Source organism: Culex quinquefasciatus, chromosome 2 (assembly GCF_015732765.1).
Source record: "Culex quinquefasciatus strain JHB chromosome 2, VPISU_Cqui_1.0_pri_paternal, whole genome shotgun sequence".
In the NCBI taxonomy this organism is placed as follows: Eukaryota; Metazoa; Arthropoda; class Insecta; order Diptera; family Culicidae; genus Culex; species Culex quinquefasciatus.
This window is the reverse complement of record NC_051862.1, coordinates 174,066,566-174,087,320: the sequence shown is the minus strand read 5'-3', so window position 1 is coordinate 174,087,320 and position 20,755 is coordinate 174,066,566.

Below are 20,755 nucleotides of genomic sequence, written 5' to 3'. Positions count from 1 at the left end.
TGAAAGTCCCTATGGGCATGCCCTACAGGGGGAACCATTAGGGTGTAATATCAAAATCGATTTTCCAGCACAGTAATTTTTCAGTTCCTTTTGGGGTCCTAAACAACTCCCCAAAGTTTGAGAATTATTGGTTCAGTCCTCACATTGCGCAAAGCGATTCAATTTTCCATACAAATTTGTATGGGAAAAATCATTTTTTTGAATTTTGATATTTAAAAAATCCACGTTTAATGCTATATCAAAACCGGCTTCATATTCGGATGCTCTGGAAGGTGCTCTACAACTTTCCCGAAGAGAGTATGGTGCTAGCTTGCTCCTGAAAGAAGATACAGCGTCCTCAAAACTCGTCTAAAACGTGCTTTTCGAGCAAAAACACGTTTTAGACGAGTTTTGAACACTGTATCTTTTCATAGGAACAAGTTAGCACCATACTCTCTTCAGAAAAGTTGAGAGCACCTTCCAGAGCATCCAAATATGAATCCGGTTTCAATATAGCGTGAAACGTGGATTTTTAAATATCGAAATCTAAAAATGGTTTTCTCCATACAAATTTATATGGAAAATTGAATCGCTTTGCGCAAAGTGGGGACTTATCCAATCGTTCCCAAACTTTAGGGAGTTGTTTAGGACCCCAAAAGGTACTGAAAAGTTGCTGTGCTCACTAAATTTGAACAACTTTATTTTTTTCCATACAACCATATTACACCCTAGGGAACCATACTAAAACTTGATCCGAGAACTTTTTGAAAAACGTACCCACCCTAATACTCATATAGAGCATGGAGCTCCATTTCCGGATATGAATCTTTCACCAGTGCCATTCGAATCAATGCAGTGACGTGCTTATTTGATAAGTTTAGTGTTCAAAAATAGTAACAATAATTGGTAAATCGTTTGATTCAGCAATATTTAATTGAATTCTATAAAAATGTTCTGTTTTTTTTTGTGAAACACTGCCAAATCCTTTTTTTCGAAATTTCCTCAAAAACAAGTTACTAAAACTTCAATTTTATTCAATATCAATAATAAGTGCATTCAACAACAGGCAGGTTCTGAAACGCATTTCTTTTTAAGATGAATTTTTTGAACTTTTTTTCAAATAATCAAGTGATCAACGTCATAATCAGAGAAATATAATTCAAGTCCAAAAAAACAAAAATCTGAGTTTTTGCCTACAAATTTATGTTTTTGATTGTGTTTTTATCAGATGAGCAATTCTGTGTGTGTGTGTGTGTGTGTGTGTGTGTGTGTGTGTGTGTGTGTGTGTGTGTGTGTGTCCAACCAACCAAACGGGACCACGCGGTCGCTTCTTACAAATTGAGTTGTTTCCATGTATTTTTAGATCTACATTCTATACATGCAAATAACTCGCATAGGCATCTGGAAGGTGTTAGCTCTGCCGAGCTTCGGTGACCCATTTCTACGCTGGCTAGCAGAGCGCGAGGTACTTCAGCTTTATCGACAAGCCCCGCCCTGAAGAACGTTTGCACCAATCGGATTCAAACGTTATTTAGAATTTCCGAACCCTTGTCAAATGGACAAGGACCCAGCGCGTATATAGTTGATAGTAACAGTACCGTAAAACGGGGTGACTTTGATAGCCGGGGTGACTTTGATAGGTTTGCGATTTTTCTGCAAAATGAAAAGTACAATTAAAATACGTACGGAATGGTTCAGAATCATACTGACCGTGGTAGAGAAGTGTTCAAAGTACCTCAAGAAGAACTTTGCATAAAATTTTGAAATGTTTAAAAAGTTAGTTAACTATAATTAAGAAAATGTTGATGAAAGTCATTATTTAAAACTTCTCAAAGTGTCATGATTTTCTCAATGAACATGATTTTGAATCGGAAAACGGAATGCATTTTCGGGTTCTTTGGACAATTTTCCACTAGGAGAATGTTAAATAAGTTTGTAAATAATAAAAATTATGTGTCCTTGAAACACAATTAAAAAAAACTTCAAATTTATAGGCAATTTCAGTTGAACAAATTTCATGTAAAATGTGAAAACTTGTGATTCGTGTTTTGTATTCAGCTTAAAATGCAATATAAATCGATAATTTTATAAACAAAACTAGTTTTAACAAATTTCAGGCAAAATTCCTACTTTTCAACAATTTTATGTAAAATTTATTAGTATTTTGATAAAAAGCTTATAAACTTAGTTAATTAAACATAAACATTGATTTTTTTCTTAAAAACTATATCAGCTACTTTAGTGATGGTACATTTAACGAACAAATAAAGTTTGAACATCTTAAATATGATTTTAACAAGAAAAACTATGACTATCAAAGTCACCCCGGAATTTAAACTAAGAATTTTTAACGTAACTATTTTTCTAAACACTATCGAAAAAACTTTTTTTCCAAAATAGTGCATGGACTTTGTGTGGCATACCCCAGTACATGTTTTAAAAATAATAATCTTGAGAAAAACCTTACCTGTTGGAAAATATTCTAAAAACAAATTGAAATCCTATCAAAGTCACCCCGGTTTACGGTATTCCTAATTCCAATCATAGCTCACCAAGTCGCGATGGCCTAGTGGTTAGCATTTTTGCTTACCAATCCAAAGGACGGGGAATCGAACCCCGACTCGGGCGACTTTGATTTTTCGTTCATGTTCAGAATTTCAAGATTAATATTTCCTATACTTTCTCGTTGGGAGCAGATGGGAATCGAACCCAGAACCATTCGCTTACAAAGCGAACACCGTAACCAGTCAGCCACGGCCGCTCCCTTGTTTTTATCAGATGAGCAATTCTCCACTAAAACCGGAAATAGTTTTATGTTTATTTTTTCTTTTGGTTCAAACTTTGTCTTTTCCTATGACCAAAGAAGCCGTTTTGTGTTATTGGTTCACCTATAGAAGGCTCCATTCAATGTTGGCTGCTGTCCATAAAAAAAATGGTAAAAATAATCGAAAATCAGTAACTATTAAAGCAAAGCTGTAGGATTTTTTTTGCGGTCTTGAATTATTTTTTAACAAAAAATAAATTCACAAAAAAACTACCAAACCGATCAAAAAATTCCTTGCAAAGTTACAGATCTCTAAATATTAGTGTACCGTCATCAGGGGTGACATTGGGTCTGGGGTGCGATTGGGTCATATAAAAATGCCAAAATTTATATGTTCCAATCTCACCCTCCAGATCCAATGTCACCCCTGATAACTGTACCATTTTTGTATGAACTGCTACCAAAATTTATGAAGACTTGACACAAAATTGCTTCTTTGGTCCCTTACAAAGTTTCAGCCGAATAAAAAATGGCCGAAGTCACCCTATTTCGTAGAGAATTATCCAGATAAAAAAATTCTTATAATTTGTTGGATTACATCAATATTAATAAACCTAGAACTAACAAATCCAAGAAATTCAAAAATCCTACTTGGGTCAAGGCATTCGAATTTCCTTAGGGAAGGCTACGTACGATTTACAAATTTATATTAAATTGCGTTTAAATTGGAATGAGTTACATCGTTTATAATGTGATATTTGTTTTTGTTTCATTTTGTTTTTGAATTTGTGATAAATGTCCACATTAGATTGATTAACTACACAGCAAACAAGTAGTAATTCAACTGCGTGGCACAAAGGTTAAATAAATTTTGCGTTATCTGTGCTGTCCCGGGCAGACGGTAATAACAAAATTCATGCCATTACAAATAACAAATACAAATAAAATAATAGAAAATGATATAAATTCTTCTTGAAAAATCCATTTTTGAATAAGAGTTGAATAACAGTTTATGTCATCATAACAAAATTTGATATTGATCTGATATTGGTTAAAGCCAAAACAACTTTGGAATAACATGTTTTGCTCTGGAAGAATACCTCCAACTGTTATTGGTATGACCGGATAAGTTGTTAAAATAACAGAAAATAACTTTTGTGTGACTTTTCTCTCAAACAGGTGATGTGCATGCGATATTACAATCGATTTTCTTTTCGATGAACATGGATTAATTTAACTTAAGTTTTCAAAAAAAATTCACCACATTTAATGTCTGTGCACTTCACTGCAAAATGTCAGCACTCAATACTGCTCTCAAGCCTGGCAAGCATGGTGTGAATAATTTAACGCCGTTACAATTGACTCTGCCGTTGTCACATATATGCTCCACCGAGTACATACATTTTGGAATACTGCCGAGCGTAACCATCCAGTGTCAGCAACCAACCGGGATGAATTTCCCGCCGAATGTAAAACTACACGATTTTGCACTCAGATCGAACTCTCGTTTGTGCTTCCCATACACCGATAGCTGATTGGCGTGGGAAAATGCCTGCGTGACAGGTTGATATGGCATAATTTGCAATAATTTGAGAAAGAATTCTTAATGGGTTGAGTTAGAACGGTACTTTGCTTCTATCAATTCCGTCAAATGCCTGTCGGAATTTTAATTGACATTCATCGTGTGGAATGCAACATGAATGTCTTAAGGTAGGTAATTTTGTTTCAGGATCTAATTTATTCCGAAAGTGATCTAAAAATACACACAAATTCATTTGCGGACAGATACACACTTTCCAATTAATTCAAAACCCACAAACGTTCCAATTACATTACAATCTGTAGGGCAGGGCAAAAGCTTGAGCTCGGCGTGAGTTGATGAAAAAAATAAACACTTTGCAACAAACAAAAAAAAGCATGTAACCGTCAGGCACATTCCGAAACATATTTCCAGTTGAAATTTTTGTGCGCCCAAATGTTTGCCGTGAAAACATGTTCACCATAAAAATTAAAGTTAATAATACAAAATGTTGATAAAGCGTTGATCTTTTCTTAAAAAATATTTTCATAAGAAAATTATTAATTCATTCAACGGTGGAATATTTTGGAAAATTCTTACGGTGCATCGCATTGTACCTACTAGACGAACTTGTCCGGTAATATCTGGCCAGACTGCCGGTCGGTGCCAGTCAGTCAGTGGTCCAGAGAAGCGGAAAAAACAACATGCGGAAATAAATCAATTTGCAATTTTTCATCTGGGACTTTTGCGTGTGGATTTTACCCGCGCGAAGGGTTGAGGATTTTGCGTTTCTTGTGCAAAAATGAGCTGGATTTTTTGTGAAACTTTTTTTCAGTTCATAAAAAAAATCTCAAAAATATTAATAAAATAAAATGATTTCATAAATTAAACACGATTTGCACATGATCATTCAATAATTTTTAATTCTATTTTTCTGATTTTTTCGGCTGAAACCTAGAAAGTTGAAAAAAAAAACAATAAACTAAAAAAAACAAGAATATTTTGTAATAAAAACTCATCAACTTAAAATGATCGTTTTTGAATTTGCACTATTGGTCCCATTTCTTCCTGCTTGCCTATGTCAAGATTTTATTATAAGATTTATTTATGATTCAAAATCATTCAAAAACATAAACGCATAAAAAAATAATCAAATAATTTTGTTTTGTAAATCAGCTCATTTGAACAATGTTTTCCAGTTTTGAGATTGAAAATTTCGTAAATATAACTTTAGGAAGCTTTCTACCATTTTTTTCTGCAACCAGAGAACACGCCTCAGCACTACTATAATGAAAATTGATATGTTCGCTGGGGGATGAATGATGTTTACAAGTGAGTGAGTACGAAAAATGCAGGGGAAAAGCTCGTCCCGAAAAAAAGCTCACCAACGAACGCGGTTGTGTTCGTGTGATTGCCATCCAGCCAGCTACAGAGCACAATGAATGAAAACTACACAAAAATGGGTTTTGTGTGCTTTTTATTCTGCTCAGTATAAAACAGCAACAAAAAATGCCAAAACACAATGGGCGGTGTAGTTTGCAGTTCAACAATGGGCAGCAAACTTTTTGGTCCAGCTCATAACTTTTTTATTTAGGGGTAGCGCTGGCTCGCATTGGGAGGCCAAATTGATTTGAGGAAATTGAAGGATTTCCCAAGCTGATTGAATGCTGCCTTCGAAAATTACATGCAAAAAATTGAGGGTAGATACATTCCATTCTTCAAATTCTAACCTAATCTTTCAAACCACTTTGCAAAGAAATGTTTCCAAATTTTCTACCACAATCACAAAGCAATTACGGAAAGGATGCCGAAATATCCGCAACCGTACCACAGATTATCCTACGACTTGGCTCCAAAGTCTGACTCAGCGCGCCAAGAAACTTTCATTACGCTGATTGTTTTTATACTTTGTTAATACCATTTGTGGTTATAAATCTTCCGTTTGAAATTAATTTAAGCCGTCTTTCGACGCAGATTTTCCTTTTTCGATTACCGTCCTGAGAAAAGTGGACACAAAACTCACTTGCAAAAAAAAGTAGGAATATGTACAAAACTCCGCAAAAACAACAAATCCCCAAAATGGATTTTTAATGAAATTATAAAAATATCCTGGCTTGCTGGTGGGGCAAACAGACCGAAAGCCGTCGACAACTAATGCCATTTTTATGTGAAACTATTTCCCCACCTCCCCTCAATCTCCCAGAAGAAACACAGTGACATTTGCTTCACCAGACACATTTGGATGGGCGAAAATTTATGCGCTTCCGTTCTGAGTTATGGCCCCAACAATTTTTCGATTGAGCCGAAATCTGTTTACTTTTGGTAACCACCCCATTCCCCCACCCTCACCCTCTTTATTACCAAGAAAACGAGCCTTCTGATTTATGTTGCCTCACACACACGCGCGCGGCACAAAGTGGCACACAAACATGGCATTATGTCGAATTTATTTCAACACAAAGGGGCTCATTAGCGTTAAAGTTTAATATATTAGCCAGATGATAAGATTAGCGGCGGTGGCGCGAGGGCATAGGCGAGCACGCGAAGCTCTAGTGGGGGAGCAGGTGACACCACCCTCAACCCACCAGAACACGGATTGGACCCGGAGGGTGAGCCGGGACCGCGAGACCATAACTCTTTCGTGGGAGGCGTCATAAACAGTGGTATGAATTTGTGATGGGGTTTGCAGAACCGTGGTTAATTAGGATTTTTTCTTCTCTATTTTATTGAGCTATTATTGATATTTTTCAATCAAATTCTTAGAGTTCTGAACTCGTCTGACGATGTTGAGTCACAATCTTCAGAAAAACATACCCCAAAAAATCATTCATTCTTCAAAATAAAAAAAAAACCTGAAAACTGCATATTGCTTAAGAATTTAAAAAAAAGAACATCTAATAAAGCCATTTTGTCTAAAACTGAAATAAGCCTCAATCCACCTTGAGGAGGTTGGTGCCTTCCGCACATTCTATTCTATCAAAATATCGAAGATCTATGTCTGAAAAAGGTTTATAAATATCAGCTAAGTGCTCATAATATTTGTAAGGGTTGATTTCTCTCGCCGGGACCGTGGTGTAGAGGTAAGCGTGATTGCCTCTCACCCAGTCAGCCTGGGTTCGATCCCAGAAGGTCCCGGTGGCAAATTTTGAGACGAGATTTGTCTGATCACGCCTTTCGTCGGATGGGGAAGTAAATGTTGGCCCTGGTCTAACCTAGAGGTTAGGTCGATAGCTCAGTCCAGGTGTAGGAGTCGTCTCCCTGGGTCCTGTCCCGGTGGAGGCGCTGGTAGGCAGTTGGACTCACAATCCAAAGGTCGTCAGTTCGAATCCCGGCGTGGATGGAAGCTTAGGTGGGTAATTCTCCGCCAACTCACACAGCAGTTGCCCCGACCCCTCTTCGATTTGCGTGAAACTTTGTCCTAAGGGGTAACTTTTGTCCCTGATCACGAATCCGAGGTCCGTTTTTTGATATCTCGTGACGGAGGGGCGGTACGACCCCTTCCATTTTTGAACATGCGAAAAAAGAGGTGTTTTTCAATAATTTGCAGCCTGAAACGGTGATGAGATAGAAATTTGGTGTCAAAGGGACTTTTATGTAAAATTAGACGCCCGATTTGATGGCGTACTCAGAATTCCGAAAAAACGTATTTTTCATCGAAAAAAACACTAAAAAAGTTCTAAAAATTCTCCCATTTTCCGTTACTCGACTGTAAAAAATTTTGAAACATGTCATTTAATGGGAAATTTAATGTACTTTCCGAATCTACATTGTCCCAGAAGGGTCATTTTTCATTTAGAACAAAATTTTTCATTTTAAAATTTCGTGTTTTTTCTAACTTTGCAGGGTTATTTTTTAGAGTGTAACAATGTTCTACAAAGTTGTAGAGCAGACAATTACAAAAATTTTGATATATAGACATAAGGGGTTTGCTTATAAACATCACGAGTTATCGCGATTTCACGAAAAAAAGTTTTGAAAAAGTTGGTCGTCATCGATCATGGCCGTTCATGGTCACCCGCGACAGACACGGACGACGAAACAAAGAGAAACGCAAAAAGTAACTTTTTCAAAACTTTTTTGCGTAAAATCGCGATAACTTGTGATGTTTATAAGCAAACCCCTTATGTCTATATATCAAAATTTTTGTAATTGTCTGCTCTACAACTTTGTAGAACATTGTTACACTCTAAAAAATAACCCTGCAAAGTTAGAAAAACACGAAATTTTAAAATGAAAATTTTGTTCTAAATGAAAAATGACCCTTCTGGGACAATGAAGATTCGAAAGTACATTAAATTTCCCATTAAATGACATGTTCAAAATTTTTACAGTCGAGTAACGGAAAATGGGAGGATTTTAAAACTTTTTAGTGTTTTTTCGATGAAAATACGTTTTTCGGAATTCTGAGTACGCCATCAAATCGGGCGTCTAATTTTACATAAAAGTCCCTTTGACACCAAATTTCTATCTCATCACCGTTTCAGGATGCAAATTATTGAAAAATACCTCTTTTTCGCATGTTCAAAATGGAAGGGTCGTACCGCCCCTCCGTCACGAGATATCAAAAAACGGACCTCGGATTCGTGATCAGGGACAAAAGTTACCCCTTAGGACAAAGTTTCACGCAAATCGAAGAGGGGTCGGGGCAACTTTTCCCGATTTCGTGTGAGTTGGTAGAGAATTACCCAGGTGTAAAAAGAGGTTTGCAATTGCCTCAACAATCAAGCCTTCGGACACATAGTTTCGAGTAGGAATCCCGTAATCGGGAACGCCAAGGCAATGCTGTAGAGCGATGATTTGATTTGATTTTTTTGATTTCTCATCTAACGACAATGGGTTGCATGTTAAACGCGAACATAATTTCAATCAAAATGTCTTAGATTCGACTTTATAAAAAAGTGCACAATTCAATTTTAAGCGTTCAAATCTACAACCTTTTAAGCCACCAGCACACACAGCAGTTGCCCGAATCTTGTTCGATTTCCATGAAACTTTGCTTCTAAGGGTAATTTTGGTCCATGACCATAATTCCTAGGTCCGTTTTTCAATGCTCGATACCGAACCCTGATAAAAATATGATGTCAAAGGGTCTTTTTTGTTAAATTAAACGCCCGATTTCCGTAATCGAAATTCCAGTAAAACGTATGTTTATTAATTTTTTTGTATTTTTCATCAAAAAAGTTAAATATAGATTTACATCCTCTGCCATTTCTCATTACTCAACTGTCAAAAATCGAGATTACTGTCATTTTATGTAAAATTTAATTTTAGACCGGCGTTACATTAATAGGATTTCAGTTTATTTTGAAAATTCAATTCGTCTCAAGATTTATATTTTTTTTAAATTTATTGGGCAGGCCAAACAACGTCCCTGTAGTTTTTATTTTTTTTTTAAGTTTTTATAAATAGTGCTTTGAAAAGTATCTTCAAAAAAATGATATTCTTGAACTTTGATAGTCACTCTGTTTCTCAGTTACTTTTATTGTTTAGTTTTAAAAGTTTACAATTAAAATTTGCTCAACTTAATGAAAATTTATATAAAATTCATTAGAAATCCAGTTATTCATTGATTCATAATTTTGTTGAAATTTACTAAGAATATTGGTCTACTGAAAACGCCTATAAATGAGAAGATATTTTTGAATTCTGTTTCAATAACACTTATAATTTGTAGCTAAGAAACTTATGTCAACTGATCTTAGTGTAAAATTGCCTAAGGAATCCGATAATGATGTAAGTTTTCCAATTCAAACTCGTTTCAAATGAGAAAAATATGACACTTTGAGAGTATTTAAACAATTCGATTTATCAATTTTTTCTTAATAAAAGTTAACTAACTTTAAAGACTTTTAAAACAAATTTGAAAACTATTTTATGAGGTATTTTGAACATTTCTTTACCAAGCTCAGAATGGCTCCACTCCATGCCATTTATATAAAAATCATATTTTTCGTATGGTTGAAAATCTTGATTCTATCAATGTCACCCCAGCTATCAATCTTAACCCACCCGGTACTTCTCGAATCTGCAATTACCCAGAGAGGTATTTTATTCTTTTTTATTTTTTGTAATTTCTCATTTATATTTTGTTTATATGATTCTTTTCAGGAATATTTTTCAGTGTGCAATGATGTGTAAAAAGTTTTGGAGCAGACGAAAGTAAATATAAAAGTTTTTTGCTTGCATACTCCACGGGCTTTCAGAAATAAACAAAACAGCTAATTAAACTAATGTGAATAAGGCCATTTTAGACATTTTTTTCCAAGTTTTTATCCCGAGAAATAATTTTTATGATTTCGAAGTTTTTCTTCGGAAAGACCTCTAATTTTGCACAAGACTGAATTTTTGGGGCTCGTGCATTGTTTGAATTAGGTTTTTTTTCTAAATTAAAAGAAACTACAAATGACATTCTGCAAATAAATATATTTTTTAAGAAAATAATATCCAAAGAATTCATTTGGAAAATTAGCTGAACATTTCTAGAACACACAACAAAGAAAAACCCTGTTCAAAAATTGTGGTTTGGTTGAGCGTTTTAGCAGAATGCATTACTGTGAATACAAAGAGACGAGTTGTTCCTTTTAATTCCGCTATATATTTTTAATATCTTGACAGATACGTATTTCGTCTACTACTTGCAGACTTCATCAGTGTTCTGTTCTCGACTGAAGGTTCATCGCTGGTGAACCTTCAGTCGAGAACAGAACACTGATGAAGTCTGCAAGTAGTAGACGAAATACGTATCTGTCAAGATATTAAAAATATATAGCGGAATTAAAAGGAACAACTCGTCTCTTTGTATTCACTGTTCAAAAATAGTCAAAACTTTTTCGTAAAATTCTGATACCTTGTAAAGAATGAAAGCAAACTCTTTAAGCCTTTGCATCAACATTTTTGTTTTTGTCTGCTCTACAACTTTTTACATCATTGTTAAACTCTTAAAATTAACTCAGCGTTGTTATAAAAATGTAATTTTAGCATGAAATCTTATGTTCTAATTGAAATCAAACCTCTTTGAGTTTTTGAAGATTCAAAAAGCATAATAAATTTCCAATAAATTGACATGTTCCACCTTTTTTTACTACGTCATCGATAACGTATGTCACACTAAAATCGGCAAAAATTTGAGAATTTTACGCTTTGCCCACAAATCGGCCAACCTATTTAACATAAAAGTCCATTTGAGCTAATCATTGAAAAACTTGCCTTCGTCAAAATACTGTTAATTGTAAGGTGGTACGACACCACTCTACCGTAAAAAGTGAAATTGAAAAATGGATCTCTGATTCATGATTAGGAACCAACATTAATTTTATATTTACACAAAAGCTGAACAAATTATTTTTTGTTTATCCCTAGTTTACAATTTACTGTTAAACTGTTTCGGCCGGTTTGATCCCAGAAGGTTCCGGTGGCAAATTTTGAGACGAGATTTGTCTGATCACGTCTTCCGTCGGACAGGGAAGTAAATGTTAGTCCCGGTCTAATCTAGTGGTTAGGTCGTTAGCTCAGTCCAGGTGCAGGAGTCGTCTCCCTGGGTCCTGTCTCGGTGGAGTCGCTGGTAGGCAGTTGGACTAACAATCCAAAGGTCGTCAATTCAAATCCCGGGGTGAATGGAAGCTAAGGTGTAAAAAGAGGATTGCAATTGCCTCAACAATCAAGCCTTCGGACACCTAGTTACGAGTAGGAATCTCGCAATCGAGAACGCCAAGGCAGTGCTGTTGAGTGAATAATTTGATTTGATTTTTTTTGTTCAGCTGTTTTCAAAAAACTTTTAAAAAGTTAAATAAATAAAAGTGACTTTTTATGTTATTGTTGTAATTTTTTGCGGCATAAAAACCCTTTCCTTAAGCGCCTCCAACTGGCACCAGTGTGGCTCGCGCCTTCTCATATCGCGCGATATGTTAATGGAGCCACGTGGTGATTTATGAAGTTTGCTGTTCCCAAACCCCCTCCAGGGTGTGATCTTGAGACAGGAGCAAGAATTTCCTTCCAAACCTCTCTCAACCACTCTCTCACTTGCCTCGCGTAAAAAGTGGAACGCTGTTATCCAAGGAAACAGCTGGATTTTACTGCAAGGATTTTATTTTTGGACAGCTTGAGCCCATCATCATCCGCAGTCAGGGAGGTGTTCATTTTTATTACATCACGCGTGTCTATTTTGCCTTTCAGCACCTTCTGGTTAAGCATCGAAGGAGGAAACTTATGAACGAATTATGATTATCCTGATGGAGGGCGCAACACGGGGCCTCGGTTGGGACATTCCGGGGGAATGGTATGCATTTTTCGTTCGGAGGAGAAAGATCCTGCAGGACGAGTCCAGCGAACACAATTCGGCAGCATCGAACGTGACATGGCTGCAAATTGAAGTGGAATTGTTCAGTTTTTTTTCTGTATTCCCGTCACATACGTCAGTCGATGTTGTTGTTGTTGTTTTTGTTTTCAGGATAGGAAAAACTTTCTCCCCGTGGTTTTCCCCGGGCGAAATCGAACTTTTTCCTCCCACGTGGCCACGGGACATTGTCGGGAGGGAGAGATAGAAGGATCCACTGGGGAGGGACATGCTGGATGTGGTCTGTTCGGTTCCAATGGGTGATTTTGTAATAAACGAGAGATATCGTTCGACCGCCACCGCCAACATCCCCCAGCGGAGGGGAAATCATCAGGGAAGCTTTGTGGGGAACCATGCTGGGCCCGGTAAATTACGGTGATCGTAACCCAGATACGTGCCGATGACAGGTTTCGGTTAATAAATCGATGATGCATGCTGGGCGCGGATACGGTTCCTGCCTGGGAGAAGCTGTATCGTCGGTAATATCAGGGAATTGTGGCTAACGATAATTGTGAGCAGTTTCTTTCCGTATAATTCGTAACTATTATTGTGATTGCAACTATTGCAAAAATTGTAGATAAAAGCAATTTTTAAAAGGTTTGATAAGAAACTAATCAAAATAAATGTATTTGAAACTGCTCAAATTCGGAATTTACCCTAATGATGGGTCAGTTTTGTTTCATACGGAAAAAGAATCCATCATTAAATCAGCAAAGTGATTTTCCTGGTTTGATTTTGCTGATATATTTTGTCATAAGATTCTCCTCCACTCCAAAATTTGACCACATAATTCATAAACCATCACTCATGTTAGTTCGACATTCCCTTGTTTTGTCTAACATAAAGCAAATATTAGCTAAACAGTCACATTCTCATGCACAAGGCAGTCCAATTCTTCCCTTCTTTCCGAATACTTTTCCATACATAGCAGTGGCAGGGGAGATGCCACGACGGAAATAAATGAATTTTCCTTGCGAAAAAAAACTCGAGCAACCATCTCTGATAAGGCCAAGGCACAAGGCGGGAAACAGCCGTACAAATTCACGCAATAGGCAACCGCACCCCGGCAGGACGATATCTATCTGTTCCATGCTTATTTCCGAAGCTAATTTGAGCGTTTTTGTGCTCTTTTAACGACCATGTTCCGGTCCCGGACCATTCATCTATTATCATCTCCGCCGAGCTGAATGATACATGGCGGAGGCTGCTGAAGGGGCGAACACACACTAGTTGAGTCCGTTGGGGCGTTTTGCTGGGGGGAAAGCCCCAACCGAAATGAGCTTTGTTGTATTCCATTAGCGATATCAGCTCATCTTTTGGGGAAAAATGATGTAATTATTTGTTGCTTTGTGATTGTCTTGAATGATTCTGGAGTGGGTTCTTTGTTGTAATGTAATTTTTTATCCTTATGGAATATTTGTGAACAAGATTTGTTACGTCTAATCTAAATAAGTAATTGAAAGTATCCTGACACTTGATTTTTTTTTTAGAAAATACACAAAATATACACAGAAAAATGTATAATAAAGACATCACCACGTAGTCTTCCCACTTTTTGCGGATGATAAATCATATTATCTGCTGACTCTTCATCGCCCCCCATATTCCGGTCATCAGATAACTGCAAAGGATATCCCTACTTAACGGGTCTCGGTTGTCATCAGAAAAAGGAGAAAATTACACTTCTTCGGTTAAGGGGGCGACAACGGTGGCAAAGCATAAATCTCGTCCCGCGTTTACGCCAAGTCACCCAAGTTTGCTTTATTAAAGTATGCGTGTGTGTGTGGGTCGACTACACCCACACTCGCCACAAACTTTGCAGCGATCAGAAAAGCTAGGAAAGAAGCACTCTCGTAAAGATGCATTTTGAAAGGTCTTGGGAGCAATGCTAGGCACAATATGGAACAAAACAATATATAAAATTCTAGCAATTTGAACAAAGTATAATACATATCACAATTTCAAAAGTCAATTTCATATTTAAATCCAAAATTTTCAATAAAAGTACTATTTAAACAATAAAAACTATTTAAACAATATGTTGCAAAACTCTTTTTTTTTCAGCACTCGTCGTATTTATTCCACTGGACAGAGCCTCGTTGCATGAGTGTACGACTTGCGCTGATAAAATCATGTTTTGCAACGAGTTCAAGAAAACTTTTTTTTTTTAATTTTGTTTTCCCGATTTATTTAATTTGTCATCAATCTAAGTGTCGAACTCCACAAGAGAATCGAAAAGTATAACCTTTTTTCGGTGAACCTCGTTGGATAAATGTACGACTCGTGCTGAAAAAATCATCTTTTTGCAACTTGTTGCATAAACTACTATTTTGCAATTCCGTCGTTGAACTCCCTACTTTTCCTGTCATTCTCGAACGATGAAACAGCCTAATTTTCTCTACCAAAAATAACAGAATCGAATAATACCTCTTTTCAAAACAAATGCTGAAAAATTCTACTTATAAACACTAAAACGTATGCTGAAAAGTTGAACTTTTCAGCACTTGTTTGGAAAAGTTATACTTTAAAAAAATGGATTCAAATGATTAATATACTACATATATGAACATTTGACTTATGATTCTCGTCGTATTTATCCTTTATATACTACATATATGAACATTTGACTTATGATTCTCGTCGTATTTATCCAACTCGGTGTTCCTCGTTGCATAAATGTACGACTCGTGCTGATTTTTTTTTTTTCAACTTGTTGCATAAACTACTGTTTTTCTATTGAGCAATTCTTTACCAAAACTGGAAATGGATTTTATTTGTATCTTTATTGGAGCCTTCCCTATGACAAATCTCTTTACAATTTTGGCAGCTGTCCATATAAAAATGGTACACAGAAAAAAATAATGTAAATTTGGAAGCTGTAATTTTGGAAGGTTGAATATTACCTCTTTTATGATGTAATTTTACCTCAATTTAGACTGAAAAAGTGACATTACACCAGAAAAGTGGTAAAATTACACATTTCCAGAGGTAAAATTACACCTTTTTTCTGACATAAAAGATGTTCCCCTTCCCAGATGTAATATTACCATGAATTTTTTTTCTGTGTACGTATGCATTCGAAAATCTGTAACTTTTGAATAAATTTTCTTTCTAGTACTAGTACTATTGAAAATTCAATTTTACATAAAAAATTTGGTCAAATATAAAATTTAGAATTTTTTTAATCAATATTTTTTCTGAAAATCATATTTTGTTGGCAGAATTTTTGACAATACTTCTCTGTGACTCTAATTTCTGAATATTCCTCAACAATACCTACAACAACTTTTGCATGGACAGCTGCCAACATTGTATGACCAAAATCAATGACACAAAATAGCTTCTTTGGTCATAGAGTTTGGACCAAATAAAAAAATATAAAAAATAAAAATGGTCGAAATCAGTTGTTTTTGTAGAGAATTGCTCTATTCCGTTGTAAAACTATTTTCTTTTCCTGTCATTCTCGATCGACGAAACGGCCTTCTTCTCCATCAAAAATAAAATCTGCACAAATCGAAAAAAAGGGCTTAAAAGTTAAACTGGTACTGAAAAGTTAAACTTTTCAGCCTTTGTATCGAAAAGTAATACTTTTCTATATTGTTTTAATTTGAACGGTAAGTTGACTAAACACTTGGACATTCTATGTGTTATTTTCGAAATGAAAAAATGGTGTGTAATTCGTTGCAAAACTTGTTTTTTTTTTACAGCACTCGTTTTGGTTGAACATTGTTAATTGACCAAATTGATAAAATAAAAACTCGCAAATTCAAATAGAAGACACCTTACCCTGCTAAACGGAAGACGCCACCAAGCGTTACTTATAATGATAAAAGGTTAATATCGTGTATTATTTATTGTCAACGCTCTGGTGTGCCCTCTTGGAAGGCAAAAATTGCGAGGGCAAATGTTTTATCACGCAGCCCAGACACAATGGAAGAATAATAACGAAGGAAAACTCTTTTTTTCTCTCTGTCCGTCCTGTGGTAAGAGTTTTCCGGCTGCTGAAAGAAGGCTCCGGAAACCAGCCCAGAGGGAAGAATAGAGTGAGACATGTAGTTTATGCTGGTTATTAAATAAAAATAGATTTTCTTGCTGCAGCACGGGACCATAAGACGCGACCAAGCAAGGTTCACGACGAAGGAAGTGGTTATTATATTTCATAACAGCTCCTCTGCACTCATTACGGGCAAGGATATGACAACCATAACCGGAAGGGCAACTGTTTTTGCTATGACAGGACACTTTACCCCGTTTGAATCGCGTAATGAAAGACATAAATACAGTTTCTATGGTGCTGGGAGCTGTTTCTTTAATATTTGCAGTAAACCTGGAAAGAAAAACTAACATTACTGCAAAAACCATCCCGAACGTCCCAAACGTCCAAATCCGTGGCCATTATCCCTTCTTTCCACCCCCAACCCACTAGAATAAATTCCTCCAAAACGGCCTCAAATCCCCGAAAAAGCTTCAAAGGCATTAGCATTAAACGAAGGTAATGAAGTGATGAAATGCTTCCCTCAGTAACATTTAGACGCCGCATCATCGTCCTGGAATTTTTACTACGATCCCTCCCCCCTCTCGCAAGTAAAGCCACCACTTCCGGAGGATTTACTTCTGCAGGCAGGGATTTGACACACATTTGCGAAGACTTTGGCAGTCGTGAAAATCCTTGCCTGCGCTGAGTGTGGAGAAAGGCGAAAAAGTGAAAATTCCGAGACGAAGGAAAAGCCTGGGTGCGAAAAACTAGGGAGTGGAAGAGAACAAAGAAATTTAAATGAGTGCAATTGTCTTCGGCTTTTATTGCTTTATTCGCCTTACAGCTGGAACTGGGCAAGCGCTAGGGATTGCCTTGACTGGAACGTGGTTCCCAATGGGAGGATAGAGGGCGTTGGAGCAGATTGAAGTGCTTTCGGTTTCGAAGAGATTTTTATTCGAGGAAGAACGATGTTCAGAGCGATGGAATTCTTATCAATCAGAAGCAAAGTTTTTTCCTCGCAAAATTTTCCGAGAACCTAGATTTGAACGATTATACCTAAATTTTGATAGAATTGCTTGATTATTTTCAAAATATATATTTTCCAACTCCTTCTTCCCATGAGTTCAAAGAGACTCGTGCGACTTAAACTTTAAAAAATATTTCGAGCACCGTTCCTCCAACTTTGGATCTCGAACTCCACCAACTCTATTATCGACTCCAACAGCAACTCCCATATAATGTTGCTGATAATGAATTTGCTCCGACTCCGGGTTTTCAAAATGACCCGACTCTACAGCGTATTGTCTTAGTTTCAATGCTTCCAAGTGTATGGTGCTCAGGAGTACCCATTATTGTTAGAGGGTTAATCAAATGAACTTCAAATCCTCTCGCTTCATAAATAACCGTAATGAAATCCTTTTCTTGCATAACACTTTCAATCTGGCTTCGATATCGAAAACCTGCTCAACCAGTCACGTGGGTATTGCTTAGTAATCATCCCTCCGCCATCACCCGCAAACAAAAACACACACACCACGTGGACTTTATGCCACTTCTGGGCTGACGCAAATGTGCCGTAAATTCAAAGTTAAACACTTCTGGCACATTGATTTCCTAGCTTGCTTGGAAAGAACCTCTCCCTCAGTCAGCGAGAGCATCCTTCTTTTTCCCTTCAGCTGGTCCGTGCGTGAGTGTGTCACGGCGACAGGACGCCTGGTCTCTCCCCGATGGGTCGTAAGTTCCTATCATAACCTCTCCCTAGCACACCTTCTGGCTGGGGTGCCACACTGTCGAAGTACATGCTGCAATTTCACCTGCTCGGTATGAACCACTTTCGTTGCTACGGAACGCAGCATGGATTTCCCATGGTCAAAGTGATGATCGTTTTCAGAAGCTGTTTTTCTTCACTCTTCTCCCCAGGGTTACGATTTTTATGACTGTGCTTGCCCAAATTCCCAGTCACATCGTTGGAATATGAATTCGATGATTTTCAACGTCGTTCAGAGGTGATTGACTTAGGTAGAGACTGTATTTCTATATGCGGTTAGATTAAAAGCAATCGATGGAAAATAGAAAGAAAGCACCAATCAAATTTAAATGATTCAGCCTAGAGGTTCACAGCAACAACAATTACCAAAAAAAAATCGGAAATGCTTGACCAATACTAAAATTATGATGAATTACTAAGATTGCTTCGAAAATTTATGAATTTGTTTATTTTATAAATTTATTGACCTGATCATTTCCATTGCACAGTGGCCCAGATAGCAAAATTAAGTGGAAATCAGACTTTTCACGAATTTGTTAAGTTTTCAAGGTGTCTTATGAAGCGATTTTTCAAATGGGAAGAGGGAATAATGACTTTTACACAAATTAGGGTGTTTTAGAAAATCTAAATTTTCCTTTAGTTGTTGGGCATGCCAATTCAAGTAATTTTTTCGAAGCCACTAAAATTTTATTTCGCGATCTAAGCCCTACGCAAGCCAAAATTACGAATGTAACAATTCAGGGTTCAGTTTTAATGAAAATCAATGTTCAGAGCACTTTTATAGCTCTTGAGCAGATATTTACGAAATCTGCCAAAATCTTTTTTGTATTTTTTTTTATTTGGCTCAAACTGTTTTGGATGCCTTGACCAAAGAAACCATTTTGTGTTATTGATTCATCCATACAAGTCTCCATACAATTTTGACAGCTGTCCATAAAGAGTACCTAATAATTGAGCAATTCCAACTCAAATCAGGAATTTTACTAGTACTTTTGTACCCGACCCTCTCCGATTTCAATGATACTTTGTAAACATGTTCTCCTAAGCCTACATAAGCCATTTGTGTGTAAATGGAGCCAATTGTACTCGAAAATAACATTTGAGGAGGGCGTAGCTTATTTAAATATTTTTGTATTATGCAATTTAAAAATTACTGTATCTCGAAGCCGTTGCATCGTATCAAAATGTGGTTAAAAGACAAACTTGTAGGAAATTGGACGGGATTTCAGAAAAAAATACACTGAAATAAAAATACACGCGATATCTATGAGATTTTTGATTTTTAAGTTTAATAGTAAAACTTTAAGGTGATGTTACGATTTTTTTTCGTTCAAAATTTTTGTGGAAGTCCAATAATTTTAACTTACGTGAAATTGTCCGAGGATTCCGAACATGACAAAATTGAGACCAAAAAGTGCCGCTATGGAAGCATACAGGCCAAAAACTAACGTAGTAAATTGTTTGTTCTAGAAAAATCGAAAAACTATGAGAAAAATTGCGATTGGCCAAAAAGTTATTACCGTAGGCTTATAGTCCATGAATTTCCCTATCTTTTGACCTATGGAAGTATGGGTGTTGGAGGCTGTTGCAAAAAGATATTAAGGTTTTAAAAAAATCCATTTTTAGCAGTAATTTGTAAAAGCTAAGAGAAAAAGTTGAACCAATCCTGGATGTCTATGGCTCATTTTGAAGTGCTTCAAAGACCTTTCGAATGCATCTAAGAGAGTTGGAATTGATGAAGTTTTACGGAAATGCGAGCAATTTTAAGATTTTTTATGTTTTTTTGACCTCAAACTTCAAAGCCCGTTTTACCCCACTTCCCTTTGTCGTAGAGGGCTCATATTTGGCATGAGTTCATCTCATGTATTGATAAACAAACGCTGAAAGTTTCATCCATATCGGAGCACCTCGATACGATCTGTTACACATTGGTGAAAAACTCGCTCTTAACTATTTCTGGACCATGAATTCAGAACCATCATTGACAGTCATTGCCCCAAAAGTGAAGGACACCATCTACCACCTTAACACTGGGACGCCCAACGCATGTCCAACTTACACGGACGCCCAAGGCTCCCAAAAAAGGTGGAACAGTAACTTCAACTCGCTGGTTCTCGGGCATTACTCAACCAATCGGGACGATTCTTGTTTCCAGTGATTTGTAAGAATGTCTAAATGATCCTAAAATTTTGCAGAACTTGATTTGAACAAATGTGTAATTTCTGCTACCGAAAACATCGTTCCACCTTTGTTTAAAACGATTGCCTCCGCGGAATTTTCGGCGATTTTTTTACACGATGTTTTGATCGCAAAAATTACAGATTTGATCAAATAGAGTTCTGCAAAGTTCAAGAATAATCTAGACATCCTAACAAATCAATGCAAAGAATCATCTTGATTGGTTGAGTTATGCCCGC